The sequence below is a fragment of the Pleurodeles waltl genome, chromosome 7 (genome assembly GCF_031143425.1).
Source record: "Pleurodeles waltl isolate 20211129_DDA chromosome 7, aPleWal1.hap1.20221129, whole genome shotgun sequence".
NCBI lineage: Eukaryota > Metazoa > Chordata > Amphibia > Caudata > Salamandridae > Pleurodeles > Pleurodeles waltl.
Genome location: NC_090446.1, coordinates 1110360609 through 1110385372, shown reverse-complemented (window position 1 = coordinate 1110385372; position 24764 = coordinate 1110360609). Strand labels below are relative to the sequence as shown.

General features: G+C 44.3%; 1 long non-coding RNA gene across 1 annotated transcript in view; it reads left to right on the top strand.

Annotated features, from left to right (window-relative positions):
• Positions 1-12509: 12509 nt before the first annotated feature.
• LOC138245959 (uncharacterized) overlaps positions 12510-24764 on the top strand; it is a 33525-nt gene continuing 21270 nt past the window's right edge. The window contains exon 1 of the long non-coding RNA XR_011194198.1: positions 12510-12712. This is a non-coding gene — a long non-coding RNA (uncharacterized lncRNA). The remainder of the gene's footprint in view (positions 12713-24764) is intronic.

Genomic DNA, 24764 nt, shown 5'->3' with positions numbered 1-24764 from the left:
ACACAGATCAGCCTAACTAAAATAGGCTGATCTGCCCTCAAGGGGGGCAGAAATGGCCCAAAATAAATTTGCCCCCAGGGGAGCGACCCTTGCCTAATGGATCACTCTCCACGTGTAAACAATAAAAGAAAAAAAAAATGATCCTGAGTGTCTACTTAATTAAAATAGGCCGATCTTCCCCTGGGCGGGTGGGGGAGGGGAAGAAATGGCTTAATAAATAATTGCCCCCAAGGGGAGAGACCATTGCTGAAGGGGCCGCTCTCCTTCATTTTTATTTAAATTGTTTTTTTTTTTTTTTTTTAAAAGACACCCTGGTCTAGTGGGTTCTGCTCCTCCCCTTAAAATAGGCTGATCTGCCCCTGGGGGATGGGGGCAGAAAAGGCCGTCTAAAAAATGCCCCCCCTTGAGGAGCGGCCCTTGCCAAAGGGGTTGCTTCTTATGCCAATAACACACAAACATAAACACAAAATCCCTGGTGTATAGTGGGCATTTCTGCAGACCAATCGCTTCACGATCGGGCTTCAGAAATGCTCATAGAGACATCAAAGGAAAGAACAGGCCTTTCCTTTGATGCCTCTCCCGCCCCCAGCACCTGATCTGATACTTTTGCATTTCTCTTACAATCAGTGCTGGAAGATCAGCTTCCAGCGCAGTGGGGTGGCCTCTGATGAGGTCAGCACATGAGTGCACGCTGACGTCGTCAGACGTCACTGGAGGGGTTGGGGGTGCAGGGGTGGAAGAGGGAGCGATTCCCCTTCCATCCCTACCCATGAGAAAGGGGGGGTGCCAAGCCATCAGGGGGGCGCGCTTCCCCCGTGGGCCCATACAAGGACGTAACGATTACTTCCTGGGCACCCGAGCGGTGCTGCCCAGGACGTTACTGTTATGTCCCAGGCACCCACAGGGTTAAGAGATGAGCTTATGTCCTCTAGATCGCTTGTTCTGTTTTCAGCCAGGGTGATTTTAGATATGAGGTCTCTCATGTCTTTCTTGACTGCATTGATGTCCTTTCTCATAACTCTGTGATGGATTTAGTTTCTTGAATAAGGTCATGGAGTGACCCGAGACAATGTAGGACAGGTCTATATTAGCTACTTAGTCTGCTTTGGACTTGATAGGTGAATCAGGTGTTGAAGGATTAGATTTGGAGCGTTTGAGGCTTTTCTTGACTTCTTTGGAGTCCCTTGGTTCTTTACCATCTTTATTCTTAGAGCCAGCTTTCTGTGTTGTTTACTTGTGTTAATATGTATAGATCTTGTTGGATAGTTGGGTTAAAATTAGGGGTTCGGAGCAGGTGGTTGGTATGCAAGCATCCAGCCCTCTAAGTTGAAAGGTGGCTTGTATGTCACTTGTATGTTGTACGTGAGTCCTTTATAGCCTGTAAATCACCTGTGGTGTGTAGCACTTGTATGTTGTAACTTACTTGTGGAGTATATATTGCACAGCCAGAGCACGAAGTAGCATAGCCAAGCAGAGAAAAGAGTTGAACATATTAGGTGTTTGTGTGCATAAGTTCTTAGAGCACCGAAGAGGTGAGTGAATCTCAAATGGAAGTACACCCCAGTAGTGGGGGAGATTGTTGTTGTTTGATTGTAATTATTGTTGTTTGTTACTTGTTGTTGTTACTTCTGATGTTATCATGTTATCTCTTTATTCATCTTATTTATCTCATTTATCTCCAGTAATTAGGTAAGGGTGCATGCAGATGTGAGTTAAAAGGAGTTCCGACCCCTCTCAGATTGGTACTACACAGATTTTGCCATATTTCTGATGTTGCCATTTTGCCTTTGAGGCTGGTGTGGGTGCACTGTCCCTTAAAAGTTGATACCACATAAGCAATGCTGTTGTATTTAGTTTGGGTGTTGTATTATTCCTTGTTGTTGTAAGTAGTTGACAGCAGGAACTTGGCCATCAGAGGCAAGCCTGTAGTAAGGAACTAAAAGCTGCAGCAAGTCAAGATCATGCTTGATTGTCTATTCCGCTCTCTGAGATGCAGCGGGGTCAGGTCTGAGTGTCATGTAGGCACACATGTACGAGCCCTCAGCTATGACAAACTCTGATAGCTCAGATTATCGCATTAATTTGCGTCCATAGCTGAAGCATCAGGTCAGTGTGGGGAGGTTGTAGTGGGTGCCCACTGACCTGCAGTGATCTCTCTATGCACTCCTGCTGTCACAGGGTGGGCGGGCCGGCCCTGGTGAGAGGCACTGTCCCTTTGTGCATAGCTTCTTGAAGTTGGAACCCCACAGCGACAATCGTATTGTTGGGCGCATTGTAATGGGGCACCCGCTCAGTCATTCAGACTGCGTATGGTGGGATGAATGGTGGTGGCCATGTTGTGTAGAGTCCTTGTGGTGTCCGAATGGCAGCGAGTTCTATTCTAAGCGAGCACAGTATATCAGTGTCTAAAAATTATACTAGGCTACTTTCTGGCAACTCTTTTCAGGATGATTGCATTCTGTCAGGGATCACCATACTGAGGATGTTCAAATCTCTGGCATATTTGTGTGCCAAGACGAAGCTGTGAGCTAAGGCAGCCATCTTTCTCCGGCGCTGGCCACGTCTCCCAATTCAAAAAATAAATATCTATTTATTGCTATTTCATTCGTAGTTTCCAAAATCAGAAAAAAAAGATTGAACCAGATACTTTCTCCCTAACGTAACAACTGTGCTTAGCAAGCACTACAGTACATCCACACTTTTCCGGTCAATAACTGTAAAGCTTACAATGGTCTGAGACTTTACTATATAGATTCAGCTTCACAGGTAGAGCAACATCGTGATTGGGTTGGGCCTAGTGCTTGTCTAACAGTGTTGAAGTGTTCAACTCAGGGCTGTCAAAGAAAAAAGGATTTGCCTTGGCACATCACCTTCAGAGGGGCAGGATTAGGCAACATGTATTTGAGCTTGCATGGCCCTTATTTTCTGCTTTACTTTAAGGAAGGACTTCTGCTGCAGCTTTGCTGTTGCAGAATGGTCAGGGAAAATTATTACTTTTGTGGGAAGCACATAAGAGGGCAGAGGATTGTAGAGCAGCTCAAACGATGACAATCCTGTCTACATGGTTAAGTACCCTGAGGATCATATTCCATGGTGGAGTGCCCTGGGGGGGGCGTTGTTCAGGGTTAAAGCTCTCTGAGCCCTCTCCATTACAAAGCAGGTCAATAAGTCTGCTGTAGAGATCCAGGAGTGGAACCAGTTGGCCAGAATGTATGTGGCCAGGGTCCTTCTGCCCCTTTAGGAATGCCCACCAGTTACAAGTTGTACCACCTTGGCCTTGCCTCTGCGTCATCTGCACTTCTCTCCAACTGAGCAGCTAATCCTGCAGTCTTTTAATTTTCTCTATGGAGAAAACAGAATTTTCCGACCTATTTTGTGTGGTCTGATAAGTTTTGAAAGTCCTGCTGAAGAAGAAAGATCTCCCCTCTGTGCACACCCCTCCAATTTTCTCCTCTAGATCTCTGTGCAAATTCTTAATGGCTTGCAGAATGGCAGCGGGTAAGATCTCCTGATCCAGTAAGGTGTCCAGGCCTGTCTGCAGTCCACTAGAACTAAGTCTGCCAGCCAGGAATGAAGAAATTCTTACGGCTGCCACAGTAAGGATTACACTAGTGTGGCGAAGATTTTAAAGGATATTAATTTAGGGGCTGAGGTGGAGCTAAATAAAGTTGTGGCCGCTATCTTGGTCCTTCTAGCAACACCTAGGTGAGGTCACTTTTTAACATGTTTGCATTGCTGTGATATAAGTACTTTATGTGCACTTACGAGGTAGACATTAACAATATAATGAAGACTAGCTGTCCATATAGTTAGAGGAAGGACTATATGGTGAGAAACAAATAGGGGTTTTCTTGGATAACAAAAGCTAATAAGATATTGCTGCAGGTCTCTAGAGCATAGGCACAGAAAGGGCAATAATCACCAATTATTAAGTAACACCAGAGCAAATAGTTTGCTTCCCTCGCTTGATTATTTACTCAGTTCATACATACAAGTACTACTTTGTATCAACATTTCAAGGGAAGCATTCACAATAATTATTCCTAAATTCCATAATCTGCATATTCCGTTTCTTTAGTATGTATTATTTTCAATTCAATATTTGGAGTTCCTTGATGATTTATTAATAATGAATTGTAAATAATTATACAAAAGAAAGGGACTGTAAATAATATGGAAGTCACACACTTCTGTGTGCTCCCAATCTTAATTATTTAAAGAGTGCTGCATTACAAATTTGGGAATATTTATTATGGTTGTTTCTCTTGATACACATTGAACTTTTCAATCAGTTACATTCAGGGGACCCAGCCTCCCTAGCTTCCTAAGCTCCCCTCCCATTTTTATGTCAAGTTTTAGGGTCGAGTGTGCAAGCTCTCTAGCCTGCTGTAATCTCTCTGTGGGCTTTTAACCATCAGTTTCGTTGGTTCATAGGCTTGCCTTTTAAAATTTGCTTGATTTCATGTGTGAAAGGCATGCATACCTTCCGGTGCTTAGCCCTCCTCTAGCGCACCTGCCAACTACTGAAAACATATGAGGCTCCATGTTTTCAGCATGATTTCTAGACTACTTTTCATTTTTATTTGCTACTCAGCGCGATCTTGCTGGGTAGTAGTCAAGAGCTTTGCATGACGTCGACCCTGTTACATGGATAATTGTACTTTTGCCAATATGTTTGACTGCGAGCGAACTTCTGTTTCCTTTTGTGTATCTCCTTCATGCTCATGGTGGCCATCAGCTCACTCATGTAAAATTGTATTACTTTTCTTTTTCATTTTATAATATTAAGATAATTACCAGAAGACCCAAATGCCATTAGGCTCCTGTGTACCAAGGGGATAAATTGAGGGGGCGAGGACTCTAGCAAAGCAGTAGACCACTATCAGAGGTGCATTCTCTCTGGGAGACAGAAAGAGGCTTTTTCCACAAGATGTATCAATGGCCAGAGTAAGACAGAAAGAGATAGAGAGGCATTACCGAGTCTGTGTAGGTCGAGGTGGGGATGGTAGCTGCATAACTGAGAAATTGTTAATTAAGTCAGTGATCACAGAAGCTGAAGCTTATCTGATAATTGGAGACCTATGAGGCTCAATATCAACCCCCCTCAGGTAAGACCCACATTCATTGTGAGCTTTATGGATGGGAGAGACAAATACAGACTATTGGAGATAGCGCAAAAAAGAAAAAAACAAGCACTGACACAGGCAACAGGTTTGCCTTTTTGCATTGTGCATGCAAAATTTTCATGCATACACTGACATAGATTACACAAACATACATATATGCAGAATGGAAGCATACCCAGAGCCATAGATCAGCACACATAAAGGCACCCACACACAGAAATACAGTGGCGCATGCAAATATTCCAAGAGACATGTTATACTGGTTGCTTGTGTTGCCTTTTGCCTTTCATTCTGCTGTTAAGGTATTTTTAAGTGTAAAAGGTGACAGTAGAGCCTTGCAAAAGGATAATCTTTTCAAAATGCAGGTTTTGGTGGAGAACCTTTGGAATCTGGTTGGCAAGAAGGAAAGTAGGAGTGGGAAGGAGGGACGAACAGCGGGTAGGAGGTAAAAACCAAAGGGGGTGGCAACCAGTGGGAAACATTAAAGTGTTAAAGAGAGTTAGGGAACATGGTAAACTAAGATGCTGGGGAACCACACACACAAGTCGAGACGCAAAGGTTGTAAAGCAAAAATACAGTTCCACACAACACAGAGACAGCACACAAGCAGGCACAGTTAAAAGGAGGCCAAACGGAGAGAAAAACAGTTGGGTGTATTATGGTGCAGGTTTTATGTGCAGTGAAATCATGGATGAAATTAAACTGGAGGCAAAGGAAAGTGCTGTGTGGTGTCAGTGGCTCTCTTGGAAGAAAATGCTTCAATTGTTTGGTGATACACTTGAGGGTTCAAACCCATTCCATCATTGCCCTCTATGGAATAATCACATGTGGGTAACAGGGCGGAGCTCTTTGCATGCACCTCAATGGTTGATCTCTTTGCTATAGGCCTAAACCAGTAGCACTGCAAAAGTCAAGTATTTAATACCTACACATGGCACACTAATGTTCACTAGGTTGGTTGTTCCTTCTACAACAAACAACTTATATTCAGTCCTCTACTTTCGTTTACAAAATATTGTTATTGGTTGTGGATTAAAGCTACAAATAGGGAGCAAGTGTTTGCTAAATGGAAGCCAATGACCGATGTACCTAGCCCTGCCAAGTTTACCAGGTCCATGTGTGATGTGGTGCTTCAGACCAGGTTTTTTCCTTTGACTATTAAGACTTGTGTCGTCTTTTCTATTTTAACACAGGACTACAAGTCCTAAAAGTTAAGAAAAGAAAAAAAAGAAACTGGACTGCTTTAACCTGTGTCAAGGATGCTTTCCATGTGTGGCATATAGATGTTCCTGTGCAACCACCCCTACGGGCAGATTTACTATGATTTTGCATTAGACCTTTGTCACTTTTGTGGCACAGCCCTGACACAAAAATCATTTTTTGTATTTACTAAGCCATCTTCAATTACCTTGCTTTGGGAAGGTGTTCAACGGATGGAGCAGGGGTGTTCCCATGGATTATGGTGCATTCCCGATTTACTAAAGCCAGTAAACCTGGGAATGCATCAAAATTCTACTCCTTCCCCAGAGAGGTGTAACAAGGAGAAATACGTTTATTTCTCCTTGTTACTTGCATTCTGCAGCAAACATAGAAAGAGGGATATGCCTGTAAGGATTGGTTTTGTGCAGAAAGGTATTCCTTCATGTACAAAAACAATTGTAGCCTGTAATGCAGGCAGTGCCTGCAATAATGCTAGGCAACCTCAAGTGCACTAGCACAGGGAGAGAGCTGAAGAGTGCTATAAATTAGTAGATATAGCGCTCCTCAGCTCTCTCCCATTCATGCAACATAGCTCAGCAACTTGCCTTGTGGCAAATAAATGTGCCTTTTGGTCTCTGAAACAAGGCCCTATCTACTGACTGTAGTAGACAGTGTTTTGCACCAAAAAATAATGCCTCCTGAAAGCAGGGACTGAAAAGGAGAAATGCTTTTATTTCTCCTAACCTTTCCCACTTTACATGTGTGATACATTGTACAGCACACATCCACCGTAGAAAAAGTTTTAAAGAGTGTCTAGGCATAGTATTTTGAACTTGAAAGGTACCCTTCCAGTATAAACCCTATACCTGACTCATGCAGATACCTTTGCATTACAATACAAAGCTGTGTGCTTGGCCCTCAGCAGCTTAATTATGTGCCAGTACTAGGGAGACAGCAGGATAGTGCCACATATCTGTACATATGGTCTTTCCTGCTCTCCATTTCACGTAACGCAGCACAGCAACATTTGGGTGCTGCGTTGCATTGAATGCCAGTTTTGTAAAACTGGGCCCTTGGAGTCCTATACTGAAGGAGGGTGTTACCATCAGCAAGTTGGCATTTTTAAGGATCACAAGAAATCCCTGTGTCAGAGTGCCAAAGTGCCCTGAGTGCAAATTATATTTTGTTTCTACTAGTGCAAGTGGGTCACCATTGTAAACTGCATTAGCATATAAGACAAATAAACTGCGTTCCTGATCTAGGACACCTGTGCAACTTCCAGTCACCTAATGAGCAAGTGATTCCACATACCAACAACTGTGCCTTGTTATATGTTACATACATTCATTTGCCATCAATTGACACAAAAAAAAGATGCGTGACAGCATTTTAAAAAAGCACTGGCAAAGGCAATCATGTTAACTTTTGTATACTGAATAAGTTGATATGTAAATACCTGGAGTTTTGTACCTGTTCTGTGTTTGCGGCTGTAGACACTGTAACCACTTGTTTTGGGAAACGTGCAATACTGCTTTCTACATCGTACCTCCTTTGTATGATTGTGAACCTTGGTGAACACATTCTGCTATGCCTAACCCAAAATGATTGCCACTGTCAAGGAAGAAGTCAGCAGCACAGGGTGCAAAGCAGTCCACAGGGTGCAGGGACACTCCACAGGGTGCAGGCTTCCTTCAGTGGTAGAGCCTACTCCTACATACCTGCCCGGGCCAGGTACCACCCAGACATCAGCAGTAGAAACTTCCTTCACACAGAACTGGAATCATACAGGCTTAACAGTGGAAAACAATCTCAATATGAATCTCTCTCTTTTTCTCTTCCCCCTCCCTTTCCCAAGCCCCCCAATATATGGAGAAAAGTAAGCAGCTGCTGATCCTCCGCTAAGGCAGAGAAGCGTCGCCCCACTGTTTTATGCAGCGAAGGAAAGGGAAAAATAAAATAACGCAACGTTATCATTTTATTTTTCCCCGGGAGCACAGTTAGGGTGGGGGCTGGGATGGGCTGGAGGAGGGTTATGTGCACATAAGTGCGGATTACGCTTTGGACGGCCGTGTTGGGCTGGCCAATCATGCACATTTTACATTTCTCCACCTGGCTGTATTGAACAGACAGGAGGAGAAAGTGCACAGGGCCCTACTCTCTGTCTGAGCACCGAAGCAGGGCATTCAGACCAATCACAACACTGCTGTCATGTTGTTGACAGCAGCATTGCGATAGGGGGGGAGTCTGGAAGCCTATGTGTTTCTGGGAGTCCGAGGAGGGAAGAGAGACGGAACTGTCTCTCCCAACATGAAAGGTAAGTTGTTTTTTATTTTATTTTATATTTTCTATACACCACCCCCCAACCCCTTTGACAAGTGTCTGTCACTGACAGTAAGCATACACACACCTTTAGATCTTTAGTGACAAACATGAAAGATGTTTTCATATGCTACTAACAGGATTTGAAATCAAGCATTGGTAAGTTTCACCAGGGCCACTCTATGTGGAAGTTCCCCTTGTTAACTGGATGCTATTGTTGCTCGTTTTCTCAACTCTATTACATTTTTCTGTCCTGTCTTGTTTTTTTGCTTTTTGTGTTCCTCTTCTATCTGTACCTACACGTAAATCTGGTTAAAAGTGTAGGGAACTCAGATTTCAGATGTGCCAGGCTGTGTGGTTAACTCCATCAAAGGTGAAGGGTTAGGACATAGTCATGTGTTAGACAGGTGCGGACTCAGTCATATGTCAATCCCGTACCCCCGAGAAGCCAGTGGTGCTGGAGCAGACCCAGTCACATGCCAGGTTCACGCCTCGTGTGGCAATGCAAGAGTTAGTCACATGCCTGGGTGTTGAATCTAAAACTAGCTGCAAACAAATGTTCTCATGCATCCATTTTTTTAAACTTCAATGTTTAATTTACCCAGACATCATCATCACATGGCTACCAGTAAAATATATTGATCCAAATAAAATATTTATTCTAATATCATGAATGCTGCAATAACCTTGCAACTTCCCCCAGCTGTAAAATAAACAGGAGTTTCCCAATTGAGTGGCCTTCGTCATTCTGGTAAGGACGAAAGGATGAGTTAAAAAGTAATGGATGAAATGCTTTAACTTGTATCAGCCACTGATAACTACTTTGGGCTATATTTGCGTTCATTGCTTTTGCACACTGTGCCGCTGTAGACAGAAACCAACCCTATGCCATAGAACTTTGATGGTACTACAATAGCAAATGTCCAGCCCAAACAGCTAGGGCACATCCCCTCTCAAATGGAACACAAGTCCAGACTGGTTCCAACCTTGATATGACCCATCAAGGAGAAGCAGCTTGTGCTCTGTGGCTCAGGGAACAATGGAACTCCCATCTAACCATACCTTCCCACTACTTACTTCACACTGAGGACAACCAACAAAAGTGATTGGTGGCAATCTAGAAGCTCAAGCAAATGTATTTGCAATGGGGTCATACTGGTACATCCAGGCTGTCTTGTATTTCTTGCAGAGAAATATGGTGGATACAAATAAACCTGGGTAGTGTGCCAAGGTGGTGCCAGTCAAAATGGAGGCAGAGTACTGGTGCAGCAGCAGGTGGGGTGTAACCCATGCAACACGAAGACAGTGAAAGAAGCCATATGGGATACATGTGCAGGAACCTATATGGTACTGATATTTGTATAGCACAAACCTAGACAAAAGACAGTTATGTGCTGACAGAGTCAAAGACAAGGATAGTCGACAAGTGACTGCAAAGGTAGCTGGTTTGTGGCTTGTTTCTGCATAATGATGTTCTATAAAGAGGTGTGCTTTCAGCTCTTTACTGAATTGGAGAAGGGGTGAGACAATCCTGTGAAATACGGGGTTATTGATAGAAAATGGCTGTTGCTTTGTTTTTCTTTTCTTTTTTTTTTCACTTCTTTGCCACCAGTCTGATGGAGTCTGGCTGCAGTCTGCCAAGCCACGAGAGATGGTGAGCTTGCTAACCAAATAGGCTGGGTAAAAGTAGTGATGGGTTTGTAAATAACGCTGGTTTTGAAGATGATGTGGGCCAGCAAGGGAGCCCAATAGAGTTCCATCAGGATGGGGGTTAATATTTCTTCAGGCCCTGACAGAGCCATGCTGGGGTGTGTAGTATGACTTTAAGAGAAACCATTGTGTAGTCTGGGTGGCCATGTAGAAAGGTCCTCCCACCATACAGGTAGAAGATTATGAGGGCTTAAACATCACCTTTGAAACTACTTTCTGGGAATAATGGTTTTACTTCCTTAAGTAGAGAGAGCTGGTATCAGGCCATCTTTGTTATCTTGGCAAACAAGCATTCTTACCAGCACCCAGAAAGAGGCGATGTGGAAAAGGTAAAAGGGACAACGGTAGAACAGAGGTGGACAGGGTGGAGTACTGGGGACAGACCATGAGGAGGAGAATGAAACACCTAGAGAGATTGTAGGGTAGATAGTAAAAAAGGCACAAGCAGAGAAAAGGTGGACACAGTGCAGAACTTTAGGGAGACAATAGGTCAGAGGGAAGATGACCCAGAGTGAATTGTGTGGGAGATGCCATAGGGAACACAGGCAGAGGGAGGGGACAGAGGGCAACATGTGACAGGACAGAGAATCAGCTAGTTCAATAATCCACCTTTGCATAAATTACATTAATACACCCACTATTGCATTGAATGGGTGGTCCACTGTCTCTGCATTGTAATTTGTGTACGTTTTTGGCATTGTAAGGCTATGTGATGGAAAGTAATGAATTTTGTGAGCAATACACCAGCTACTTTCCACTGAGTGGTCCATTTCTACTTAAGAGCCACTGTCAAAATATAAAAAGAGCCCTATGCTAGGGGCCTATAGGCAAGACAAGTACTGCCAGCAGACTCAGGGTAACACTGAGTGGGAAGGAGTGCTTCTCCTAGAATCAGGAGAGGGCTGAGAAATGTTTGGGGTCTGAGGAAAAGGGTTTGAGACAGGAGGTCAGGAGAGAACCTAAAGGAGCCATCTAGTACAGAGAAAAAAAGAGTTCCCATTAACCAGATCTCCTTTGCTAATAAAACGCACTATACGCATTCCAGAATGTTACTTTGTTTGATTATGTTTGCTTGGGTTTTGACGCCAATATGTTTTTCAGGACCATTTACATCATTCACAAGATGGCCCCTTTAAAACAGTATATTGTACATTGATTGTGGAAACAGACCTGCCAACCTTTTTTTTTTTTTACTGTGTGAGGTGGAGGTACGGCAATGAAGGGGGCAGGGCTTACTACCGAGCACAGCCCGAGGCACTTTTAAATTCACTGCTTCCAAGCACACAACCCACTTAGTAGAACCCCTCTCTCCATTTTCCGCCCTGCAAGCAAAAAAAAGCAGTTGAGGCTGCAGCTGACGTTCATGGGAGGTTTTACACCTCGTAATGGACATTGGCTGTACAGAACCTCAAAACAATTAGCTGGAAACATGCTCACTGTGGGAATTTCCAGCTAATTGTTTGCACACCATTGGCTCCTCACCAGGTGACCGTGAGAAGGGAGCCAATATTGTGAGAGACACAGTGGCTCTGTGTGAGTTGGCAGATCTGTGTAAGGCAGGACTAGAGGTGGCTGAAGCAATGAAAGTTTGAGCAGAGTTCGAGTATGAAGCCGGGCTGTAGCTCAGTTCAAGGTCCTTTTGCAACCCCAAGAGCATAACGAGCTGAGCTTTGAAGTGGCTTCTGCCTGCCACCCTCCCTCTAACCAAAATAATGGTGTTACGGCCAGGGGTGAAGACCTTGGAACTGAGGAACTAGGCGTGAGTCTTGGAGTCGGCTCAACATCCTGTGATTGTGGCAAAATCACTTCATTTCCCTGTGCGTATAAAAAATAAATGTGACCATGTGTAACTTAACTGCTGCTCATATAAAGGCTCCAATACATTCTGGTTGAGTTTGCATTATATAAAAACTGCACAAAGAGGTAAAAACAAAGCTGTAACATGAGAAAGGAAACACAAATAGATACCCATTTAGTGGCTGATTTGTACAAATCAAAAGCGGAAAATCTGGATAAATCACTGCTTCCATGCTTAAACTGTGTGGTCCTAGCGATGGGAGACGAGCAATGAGGGGGAGAGCTCAGCGTCTCGGGCCAGCCAAACACACATGCACACAGGCCTCTCTCAGCCCAGCAACACAGTTGCCGGGCTGGAGAGATCCTGCACAGACTCCCAGTCTGCCTGGGAGCACCCTGGCTGGGTGCTCCCAACCAATCCTGATACTGCTCTGAGCAGCTTCAGGATTGGCACAGGGCAGGCTGGGAGCCTGTGCCTGCAGGCAGAGAAGAGAAGAGAAGAGAAGAGGAGAGGAGAGGAGAGGAGCAGCGCGATCGTGAAGGCGGCGGCGACGACAAAGGTGAGTGTTTTTTTTATTTTATTTTTATACATTTTTAATTAACCCCTCCCCCTGATAATCTTCCCTTGCGAGCCGTGACTGCTTTCAAATATGAGTTCAGAATACCAGTTGTACAAAAGCTTATGGTGTTTGGTTTAATAGACTATAATGTTGCTCTGTAATAATCTGGGCCACGTACAGACTTTACATGACCACTGTCTTGCTTCAGTTCATCATTTTTTTGTTGTTTAAAAACTATCACTTTTAATGAGTATTTCTCAGTGCAGTGCTATAATGTATCATTAATGTCAAAACATGTTAAAGAAATACATGTTTTTGAATTTTGAAGAGACCATCATATTTTACGTGATGTTTGCTGTATTATTTAAATAGCAAATATTTCAGGGCTCGGCTTGTGCACGTGCACTTAGAGCCGACCCAGACCTCTGGCTCGCTCTGGCTCGACTCTCACTTAATTCTTGGCTCGCCCACCTCTACTTTTGGATTGAACAAACCAAAGCATGCCAGACTCCTGCAGAAAAGACTGTCACTCATAAACATTTTCAAGAGTTTCAGTAAACACATTAACGTTCTCTCCGTTCCCCTTACACTATAATGTTGCATTTTATTCTGTGTCGCACTCTGTCCTCACCCTGGCCTTGTATTCTGCCATCATTAAATGTAGACCACTCTGCGTCGCCTCCTAGGTTTCGCGCCTCTTCGAACCAGCCTGCAGCTCATATCTTAGCACTTGAACTTCTGTTGAATTGCACAGTTCTGGTTGTGTGTTCTGGTTAAAGAAGAGAGTTTCCAGTCAGTGGTATGATTTTGAGAAAACCTACTCGTTAGAACTTTAAGGGGTCCGAAGGCCAACACTCCCACCTTGGGGACAAACCATGCTTAGCAGCAACTTTTCCTGAGTTAAAAGGTAGAACGGGCGAACGTGTATGAACTTAAAATGTTTCAGAAGAAACCTAAAAAGTGCTTTTCACGTCATCTCCCCGCCCTTCGTCCTCATCCCCGTCTCAGTCATGCCTTAAGAGATGAAACCTAACTCCACAACTCAAGATAGTGAATGATATGCTGAAAAGGAAAGTCCGTCCGCCCACTCTCACTGGGTACTGCAATGAACCGGAATCACCTTACCAACTTGTAGCACCTGAAGGCAACAGGAAACGATTTGAGCCTATGCCAGGCGCGCAATGTCCATTGGGTTAAAGGGGCTTCAACCCCTCTCCCTCACCCCCGCCCCCCACCTAGTTGTGAGCCATAGCCCGGGCTGCAGCTCCTGGAAACTCGTCTCGGAGTGCACGGGCAGAGCACTGTTAAGGAAACATCTTATTTTCTTTTGAAAGACACCTACAGCTTCAGTGCTGCTGGAAAATGTATTCTAAGAAGGGGCGGCCTAAGTCATGGACCTCATGGTGGGGGCTCTAGCGTGCAAGGCCACATGCTTTAGCATCCTTCATTGTTTTGAAAGCAGCACAATGATTGCCCATTAATACTGCCATGACTGAGGCAGCATCGACAACTGAAGATAATCAGTGCCCCGTTCCTAACAATTAGCCTGAGTACAGCCAAACAAAAAAAGCACAAATCATAAATTATATTGTATATAATTGCATTTATATAGCACTTACTACACGTCAAGGGTAGCAAGTGCTACTAAATGAATGCATACAAAGGGAAGAAAGTTTTTTTTTTTTTTTTTTATAATATTGCATTGCATGACTCTTGTGTCCATTAGGCAGTCCAGAATATTTGTACCAACAACATTTTGTATTTGTTTGTGTGTGTGTGTGTGTGGGGGGGGGGGGGGGCGTGTTAGGGCGTTCAGGATTAAGGTGCTTGTGGTCTTGCTTCTAAATATTCCAATACTGGCTAAGGGGCAGATTTACTACTCTTTCATGCAATGTACCAAGACAACTTGCTGCTTTGCATTGTGTTAAAGGGAGAGAGCAGACGTGCAACATTTACAAAGCTATGGTGCATTTCTGCTGTCTCGTAGTGCTAAAGCACTTATGGCTGCCTGGCACCAGCACAGGCACACCTGTGCCATTGTGCAGGGTGCCTGTGTTATGGGCAGGAATGTGTTTGTGCAGGAAGGGATAGCTTCCTGTATAAAAACAATCTTTAAAAGCATTTTCCTCCTTGTATGTGTGCTGCAGAATGCAAAACACATACAAAGAAGAACCAAACAAGAAGTAACAAGGAAAAACAAAGATATTTCTCCTCCTTAAGCCTAGGTCAGGAACGTGCACCAATTTGGCACAATCCCGGTTTACAGACTTTGTAAATCTGGGATGCTGTCAAAATCCATGGATGGATGCATGGGAATGCCCATATTTGACTCAAGGAACACATTACTCTGGATTCACTAAACCACACAGAGCCACGCAAGGTGGCTTTGCGCAGCTTACTAAATACCACTGACGGACTTGTGTTGCCTTGCGTCAACTTGTGTCATGCAAAGGCAACACAGGTCCTTACTAAATGTGGTTCTAAGATTGTGTAAAGTGATATTAGCAAATAGGGGTCTGGGAAGGAGTTTGTTTGTTTTGGTCATTGTTGGAATGTGACACCACCACTTACTAGTAAGGACAGGGACTTTTAAAAGATGGTTCCTCAGGCCTGGCTGCCTGTTCTGTCCCAGAAGGAAGGCTAGCTGTGGGCTATCAGGCAGTATTTTCATCAGAGTGATGACTTGACACTAACGTCATGCCGCACAGTTACTTTCACAGTTATGAATTTTACTTGGTTGGTAGAGTGGCACAAGTGCACCACATTAGGAACACACGTGTGGTTGAATATTCCACTGCGCCTAGTCACAGGCTGCTGGTTGCTGACTTCTCACAGTCCATCTCACAAAAACGCTCTGTGTGCCTCTTGCCCTGGGTATTTGGTAGCTGAACATGTAATAGATTGACAGAGAGGGTCAGCATATCAGTGTACACAGGCAGCACCTGGTACTGCACCCACTAAAGCTTTCTGTTGCAGCAGTATGGTGTTCCCTAAACCGCACTGTGCTTTTGTGACTTACCTTTTGGGCATCCTTACCATCTCTGCAAGTGGTAGGTGATAGTTGGAAAACATGGTGTAAAGGGTGCCCAGAGCCAAATGCAACACACAGACACATTTCAAAGGCTCAATTGAAACGCCCCTGAGTGTGCAACCTCTGGGCCTTTCCGTCTTTAAAGCGAACTGATTTTTGCAGTCTGCTGGTGCTGTCCCTGCTTTCTACTATCCTATGTCAACTTCAAACCAACAACTGTATTCTTGGGCGCTAATGCACCTTCTTCTGAGACACACTCCATATTTCTCCCCTCTTTTGAATGTCTGCCTGAAGAGGGGATTTTAAAGTTCAAGCTTAGTGCCAGAGACAGGAGTTCACAATTTACATAGGTGAGAGAATCGGAGCAGTTGAGTAGGGATGGCACCTGGGTGAATATATTAAAACAACCACACTCTACATCCCAGCATCAAAGCAATGAAGTAACCTGAAACCACCAAACTTAGTTTTGAGAATCAAACATTCTCAGACAGTATTTCGTTTTTCAAAAGGCACATAAACAAAATGTTCCTTCTGAAACTTCTCAAAATCATGGTTACCCCCTGGCCTGACTCTTCAAGCACTATCCCCGTGAAAATTTGATTTGGTCTCCCCACGATTAAAACTAGGGGCCCTACTTAGAATTTGACAAAGTGAACTCAGCCAAAGCATGATATATCTAGAGGGTTACTGCACAGTGTTGCAATCAAAGTGTCAAAACTGCCTGGGATCGAGAACCACATTTCAGTGCTTGCATGATTAAGTAGAGGAACCCAAAACTAAAGTCAGTTACATTTCTAGATATGTGGCTGAATACCTAGAAAGACATAAATGAGTTCCTGCACAGTGTAACTTAGTTCCTGTGCGTGCAGAGAGAGTGGCACTCTGTCATAAACAGGCCCTATCCTCTTGAAGAGCAAAGCTCATTCACAAATTAAGTTGTTCTTTTTTTTGCAGTTTTATATAGCACAAACTTGACCTGAAGGTAATGGAGCACTTTACATGAGCACGAGTTACATTACACAAGGTCACATGTGTTTTGTAGGCACAGAAAGATTAAGTCATTTGCCCAGGATTTCAGGAGGTTGAACTGACAGCGAGACTTGAACTTCATTCCCCAGTTCCAAAATCAGCATCACTGGTTGCAGTGCCACAGTTGAGTCCCTCCATACATAGTGCTGAACACCTGCATAGATAGAACAGAGTTTATGCACAGATGACACTGAGCTCCTACAGTTTGTTGAGTTCCTTTACAAACTGTTAATTACTTGCACTGACCCAGATCAGAGTCCCTATATACACAAAGCTCAGCCCCTGCACAGCATGAGTCATGTTGATGCATAGATTGTGTTGAGTCAATTCAGGGGCAGAGTTCAGCTCTTTCAATACTCTATAACACAATGTAAAATCTGAACTTCTGTGGGACAGGAGATACCAGTGACCAGCTTCTAATCTGTGGGAGTACCACAGGTCTCTCATCCAGGTTAGTCTCCGACATAGCCTGTCTCTGAGAGGGAGTCTGGAGGAAAAGGTTGGAAAGAAGATGAGAGATCGAGAAAATATATTGTAGCGAAAGAGTGACAAGATAGAGAATAGTGACAGAGAAGAGCGAGAAGATGTGAGAGAATATGGAGGAAAAAATGAAAGGAGAATGTGACTGAGATGGGAAAGAGGAGAGAAAGTGTGTAAAATGGAAGATGGCAATATGAGGGACTTGTGAACAAGTAGCTAGCAGTGATATTAAGGCAAACTTTACTGCACATTTTGCCTATTGCTTTTGCCTTGTTTTTCATCAGAGATCTGACTGTCATCATGTGTGTGGGCGATGCCACTTCTGGTTGTGGATGTTGCAGGTACCAAGAAACAGAACTTGGATAACAGAACTTATGTTTTTGTTACAAACTAAGCACTGGGCAGGAGTGAAGGTGTTGCACACATACATAGTCACTTGACAGCCATGTGTTAGAATTGTAGAAGGCAGTATAATCACTTTTGAATCTCTGTTTCACATGGGACATGAAGCATTTTTTGGTGTGCTCTGTCTTTTATTAATGTATAAAAATAAACACTGACAAACCAATGTTTTAGGATTCTGCAAAGGTAAACTATTTGTTAGAAGGATCACTAATACATACCACAGGCACATCATGACTGTCAGAATCCCAAGCACAAAGATAGGTACTCTGTATGTGGCAGCAGAAGGTGCTGTCAAACACATGAGGTACAAAAAGGACAGCAATTGTGAATGCTTTCTTGCAGGACAGGTAGAAGACAAGTATCAGTAGAAACATATCACTCTCTCAGATAACAACAACATATAGGACAGCAGCAGGGCAAGCTTTGCTTGCTTATAGAATAGGTGCAACTTAGGAAACATCAGTGCAAGCTTCCCTTTCTTAAAGAACATGTATGTCCTGGACAGCTGCATTGCAAACTTCACTATATATCCAACCCTACAAGGCCAGCTTTATTTCCTCACAGAACAGGTACTTCTTGACAGCACCATTATGCTTCCCTTGTTTGCTGTAGGTAGCAGCAGTGCAATCTCAACATCCATTTAGAACAGACACAACATGACAGATCTAGTGCAAACCTAATTGCTGACAGAACGGTTCTTTAGAGTAGGTGCTAAATCCTTTGAAATGGGTCTTCTCCATGGGCCAGGGGTGACGGATGCAGAGGTGTCTTGAGGCAATTGTTTTTCTCCACCTGAGCACTCGCTGTTGAGGGGGCCTGTGTGCAGAGGCTGCAGGAGATGTTGGAGGGTCCACAGTGGGCAAATCCAAGGTGGACTTTGTCTCTGGAGGGCAGGGCAACCACGCTGGCACTGTTGGTCTACGTCAACTCAGGCTGTGCGGCATGAATGCAGTGGTGCTTTCAGGTGTTGGGTTTTTGGTGGGTCAGTGTCCTTGCAGTTTGTCTTGAGGTGCCTGCAAGATGCAGGGAAGCAGCTCCACTGCTCCACGGGCGTTCCTGAGTTTTTGCTGAAGGCAGGAACTACTTCCAGGCTTTCGAGGCACAACAGCTGCAGGACGATGTGATTTTGGTGCAATTCGGCGGGAGTAGCAGGTAGGCTTGGGTCCAGGTGAGGTGCTTCTTCCTATGCTTTTGCGTCTGTTCAGTGTCCTCCTTTGTAGGTCAGCAGGAATCTGATTTCCTAGTTCGAGGGGCTCCCCTAAATACTACAACACCAAGATGGCAGACTTCTAAATGCTGTATCCTCATCAGGCAGCATACCTTAGGGGTGGGACTGACCTAGTAGGTGGACACATAACTCTGAATATTAAATTTCCCACCTGCCAAGGTGCCAAAGGCCCCGGGGGCATGGGGTCGGCTACTCTCCTTTGAGTGAAGCCAGCTCTGCATACCAAGGGTGATGGGCTTCTTTGAAGCCCACTGCCTTGGAATGCAGATTCGCAGGTCATCATTTTGGGTGGGGTGTGCAAGCACTTCTCCCAGAGCAGGCTTTGTTTCTGACTGCCCAAGACCAAAGACTCTCACTCTTGGTGGTCAGATTCGTGTCTGGTGGTGGCAAGCTGGCTAAAATTAGTCAGTCTGCATGCTGATAGTCTTTCGGGGGCACTTTTAAGGTGCCCTCTGGGTGCATGTATTAATACATTCATCACTGGCATCAGTGAGGGTTTATTAATATGAGATGTTGATACTAGATATCCCTATTTTCATTTAAGCTGTCATGTACCTGGGGAATCCGTATTGACCAGTGTTCAGCACATGCACTTAAAACGGCTTCCCTGTTCACTCACTATATCTAAGAATCAACATTGACAAAGCAGGGGCAAATGTGCTCATGCAGATATGTCCTCACATGTAATATAATGCACCTTGCCTTAGGGCTGTAAGGCCTGCTGTAGGGGTAACTTACATATATTGCATGCAATGTTAGGGGACATGGTACAGAGGCTGTTTGCCATGTTGTGTTTTCACTTTTAGCTGCACCAAGACACGCAGCTTGCAATGGCAGTCTGCATGTGCTAGATGGGAGGCTTTTTCATATCCTGGAGCCCTGCTGCAGTCATTTAGTCTTACTTTCATTGCCTGTTTGTCTTAACACTGCTATGTCCTGTAGCTCATCCTCTTGTCACTGAAAGCAAGTGCTGCTGCTATTGTATACTGTCAGCTCCTGCTGCTGTCACTCTTAATACTGTTGTCAAAGGATATAACCCTTACTAGAGCCTTGCTTCTTCAGGCCATCATGAACAATGCAGTTATCCACCAGTGAGTCAGCTGTCAGTCCTTCTGCTATCCCATCTCCGGGCTTGAATGCAGCAAGCAAACCCTAAATTAAGTGGATAGATTTGTGAAGAATTAAGCCTGTGAGAGCAGGTCATCTTCAAGGGTGCAGAAGGAGGGATTTCCTTCAGCAGCCTCAGGGTCAATCGTGGTTGCCTCAGCAGACAAAAGATCTAAGCACTCCGCCAGACTGCAAGTTATACCTTTCATCTTCCTGCGAGAGATTGTTGGGCATCTGTTCAGGTGGAGGAACGTGAGCTCATCACTGGCTGGTGGTGCAAGTGCTGTCCACCAGTTAAAGTGACAGGATCCTAGTGTGAGGGGGCAGCAGGTTCATGGGTATTCTCACACTGTCCCGCATTCAAGCATTATGCCAAGTTCTCCCTTTGGTTATCCACAAATCTCTCAATCTAATCCTGCACCAGTGTCTTTTGCTGTGGAGGATCACCATAACAAGAGGTAACATAATTTTTACACAGCCTCAGTTCTTTCTTAAATATGACTGACAAGATTATTTACAATAATTAATTTCTGGTGCAGCATGTGTATATTTAAATTGTTGCACCTTTAGCATCCCTTTTTTATTCACACAAACAGATAATGTGAGTGCAAGTTTGCCCAGGAATGGTTCTGTACTTTTTAAATATATTTAACCTGCAGCTCACAAACAGAAACTGGCTTTACTAGTTGTAATTTGCAACATTTTGCACTTTCCTGTCACAGTAGTGGACTGAAAATAAGATTATTCCACAATTTGTATACTATTTTATAATAATACCACAGTAAAAAAAACTGAGATGTACTCATCACCTGAACCACAATCTCTGTTCCACATCGATGGGCGCACTGAAGATAAATCACTATTAATAAATCATAACATCGTCGAGAAATAAGTACATCTTTATGTTAAATACCATGTTACACTTCAACCCATAGTGGATATGCACATAGGCAAACCTGAATCTTAAATGACAGATGATGTAATTAAGGTGTGACTCCTGTATAATACCTACATACCACAATAATTACTCACTAGACACCATGGGGAACAAAGCATAATGCCTATGGAAAAATAACAAAAGAATATAAATACTCAGAAGATTTGCAAAGGTTAACATATGGAGCATTTGCAACTCAACCATATCTTGAATGTTTTATTACACCAACTGAGGAAGAAGATGTGGTTTAGTAATGAAGTCAACTTGGAAACCTCGCTCTGAATCCAGCTTAGATCTTTGCTGAAAAGTGTGCATGTCTAAGCAAATCACTTAATCTGTGATGGTGGTGTAAGTGTATGTTATTCAAGATTTAGGACACCCACTTGATGTATGCACTCTTACTTCGTCTCTAACACTACCCATAATATACAACACTCATGTTTTTACATTGTGAAGTTATTCTGCTTATTCCACTCTGTGAATGCTCCTTCCTTTTGAACTCTTTGTGAACAGCCCTCATTTTGTGACAAGCCCTATGCAGTTTCCTTTATCAGAGTACATGTGCCACACCTTTAGAGGGCTCAAATGTCTCCTTCTCGATGTCTGAGGGAGCACTTTCTTGTGTTTCTCAGCAAACCCCCTCATAGACAACTTTTTGTTCCATGAAGCATTTTTTGTGTGTTTCATGTTGCTTTTAGCAAGAAAATACACTTTTAAAGTAAGGCTTTCTTTTTTGTGTGTCAGACATGCACATAGCCACAAAATTCCTTGGTGCAAAACATCTTGCAGACATCTGATACTCACAGGTCTGGTGGATACTCAATTTGCATATGGCTGGGTCCAAAATGGAATGGCATGGCAAGCAAAAAAAAAACCGATGGATTAAACCCAGATCTGTGACTGGGGGTGAATGTGTGATTTGCTCTGCATTCCGTCCATCATCTGTTGTTTTTGTCTCCCCAAGTGTGAAGGGTATGCCCAGTCGTGGGTCTCGTGCTTGCTATACCACCAGATTCAACCTAGCCTGCATGATGAAGGGTGATACCCTGAAACCGGCCCTAGTATGCTTTTTTTCTGGTCCAGGGAGGACCTCGCCTCGCAGTTCAGCCTGGACTGTTCCCATGAGGGGAACATGATCAAGACTGATTTGCATATGGCTGGGTCCAAACTGGAATGGCATGGCAAGCAAAAAAAAAAAAACAATGGATTAAACCCAGATCTGTGACTGGGGGTGAATGTTTGATTTGCTCTGCATTCCCTCCATCATCTGTTGTTTTTGCTTTTGTCGCCCCAAGTGGGACGGGTATGCCCAGACATCGTTCCCGTGCCTGCTATGCCACCAGATTCAAGCCAGCCTGTCTGATGGAAGTGTGATACCCTGAAACAGGTCCCAGGATGCTTTTTTCTGGTCCAGGGAGGACCTGGACTGTTCCAATGGGGAACAGGTTCAAGACTGATTTGCATATAGCTGGGTCCAAACTGGAATGGCATGGCAAGCAAAAGAAAATGATGGATTAAACCCAGAGCTGTGACTGGGGGTGAATGTTAGATGATGGACAGAATGCAGAGCAAATCAGTTGTTTTTGCCTTTGTCACCCCAAGCGGGAAGGGTATGCCTAGACGTGGGTCCTGTGCTTGCTATGCCACCAGATTCAATCTAGCCTGTCTGATGAAGGGTGATACCCTGAAACCTGTCCCAGGATGCTTTTTTCTGGTCCATGGAGGACGTGGCCTGGCATTTCGGGCTGGATTGGTCCCATGGTGTGAGAAGGTATCCTCTTTCTAGCATTGTTACCCCCACTTTTAGCGTGTTTGTGAGTATATGTCAGTGTGTTTTTACTGTCTCACTGGGATCCTGCTAGCAATGACCCCAGTGCTCATAGTGAAAACCCTATTTGTCAGTGTTTTTTATATGTCTCACTTGGACCCTGCTAGCCAGAACCCCAGTGATCATAGTTTGTGGCCTGTATGTGTATGCCTGTGTAGTGCCTAACTGTGTCACGGAGGCTCTACTAATCAGAACTTCAGTGCTTATGCTCTCTCTGCTGTTAAAATTGTCACTATAGGCTAGTGACCATTTTCACCAATACTAATTGGCACACTGGAACACCCTTATAATTCTCTAGTATATGGTACCTAGGTACCCAGGGTACTGGGGTTCCAGGAGATCCCTATGGGCTGCAGCATTTCTTTTGCCACCCATAGGGAGCTCAGACAAATCTTACACAGGACTGCCACTGCAGCCTGAGTGAAATAACGCACATGTTATTTCACAACCATTTTACACTGCACTTAAGTAACTTATAAGTCACCTGTATGTCTAACCTTCACTTAGTGAAGGTTAGGTGCAAAGTTACTAAGTGTGAGGGCACCCTTGCACTAGCCAAGGTGCCCCCACATAGTTCAGGGCAATTTCCCCAGACTTTGTGAGTGCGGGGACACCATTACACACGTGCACTACATATAGGTCAATACCTATATGTAGCTTCACAATTGTAACTCCGAATATGGCCATGTAACATGTCTAAGATCATGGAATTGTCACCACATGCCAAATCTGGTATTGTTGTTCCAATCTCATGCATCCCCGGGGCTCCACTATGGACCCCGGGTACTGCCAAACCAGCTCTCTGGGGTTTTCTCTGCAGCTACCGCTGCTACCAACCCACAGACAGGGTTCTGCCCTACTGGGATCTGGACAGCACAGTCCCAGGAAGGCAGAACAAAGAATTTCTTCTGAGAGAGGGTGTTAAACCCTCTCCCTTTGGAAATAGGTGTTAAGGGCTGTAGAGGAGTAGCCTCCCGCAGGCTCTGGAAATGCTTTGAAGGGCAAAGGTGATGCCCTCCCTGCATAAGCCAGTCTACACCGGTTCAGGGAACCTGCAGTCCCTGCTCTGGCGTGAAACTGGACAAAGGAAAGGGGAGTGACCACTCCCATGTCCACCACCACCCCAGGGGTGGTGCCCAGAGCTCCTCCAGTGTGTCCCAGACCTCTGACATCTTGAATCCAGAGGTGTGAGGGCACAAAGGAGGCCTCTGAGTGGCCAGTGCCACCAGGTGATGTCACAGACCCCTCCTGATAGGTGCTTACCTCACTAGGTGGGCAATTCTCCTCTGAGGGCTATTTAGGGTCTCTCCTGTGGGCTTTTCTTCAGATAACGACTTGCAAGAATTCTATATCAGGACCGGAGGCTCGGATTATGCTTTCTCTTTCTTTACTGGAAAATTCACAGCAGCCAATTAAAACACGTTTAAACAAAAAACAACATTTCCCAAGGTGCTCCAGTGTATAAGTCACATGCACCAATCAACCATAGTGACCTTAGTCCATAAAGTCCATAACCTCGAACGTCATATCCTCTTTCTTTGCTGCTTCGCAGCAGATAAGTAACTTTTCACTTTATCTTAAATCTATTATCTTTTGTACTGATGTATTGAAGTTTAAAATTGTTAAATGTTACAGGCGCCGCGAGTCCGCGCGCCTTAGTGATCACTTTAATCCTTAGGTTTCGGCTTCTCGCCGAGTTAATTGTGTTTATTGATTTTTTTAAAGCGGCTCGCATTTATCTCTGCAATCGGCTTCCCGCCGAGTTAAGTACTTTTATTGATTTTCCCTCGTGGAGGGAATTCTCTTGGTTATTGATTTTTTTCATAAATGCCGAGCGCGCTGCGCTTTTCTGTTCGGCTTCCCGCCGAGTGAATCCTTTAATTGAATTTCCCTTGTGAAGGGAACCCGGGAGAGGACTGCGCGCTATACGCGCAGTCTGTTTTCTCTGGCAACCGGTGTTGCCAAACCCGCGCGTCATTTACGAGCCGATCTCATTCCCCTTTGCCT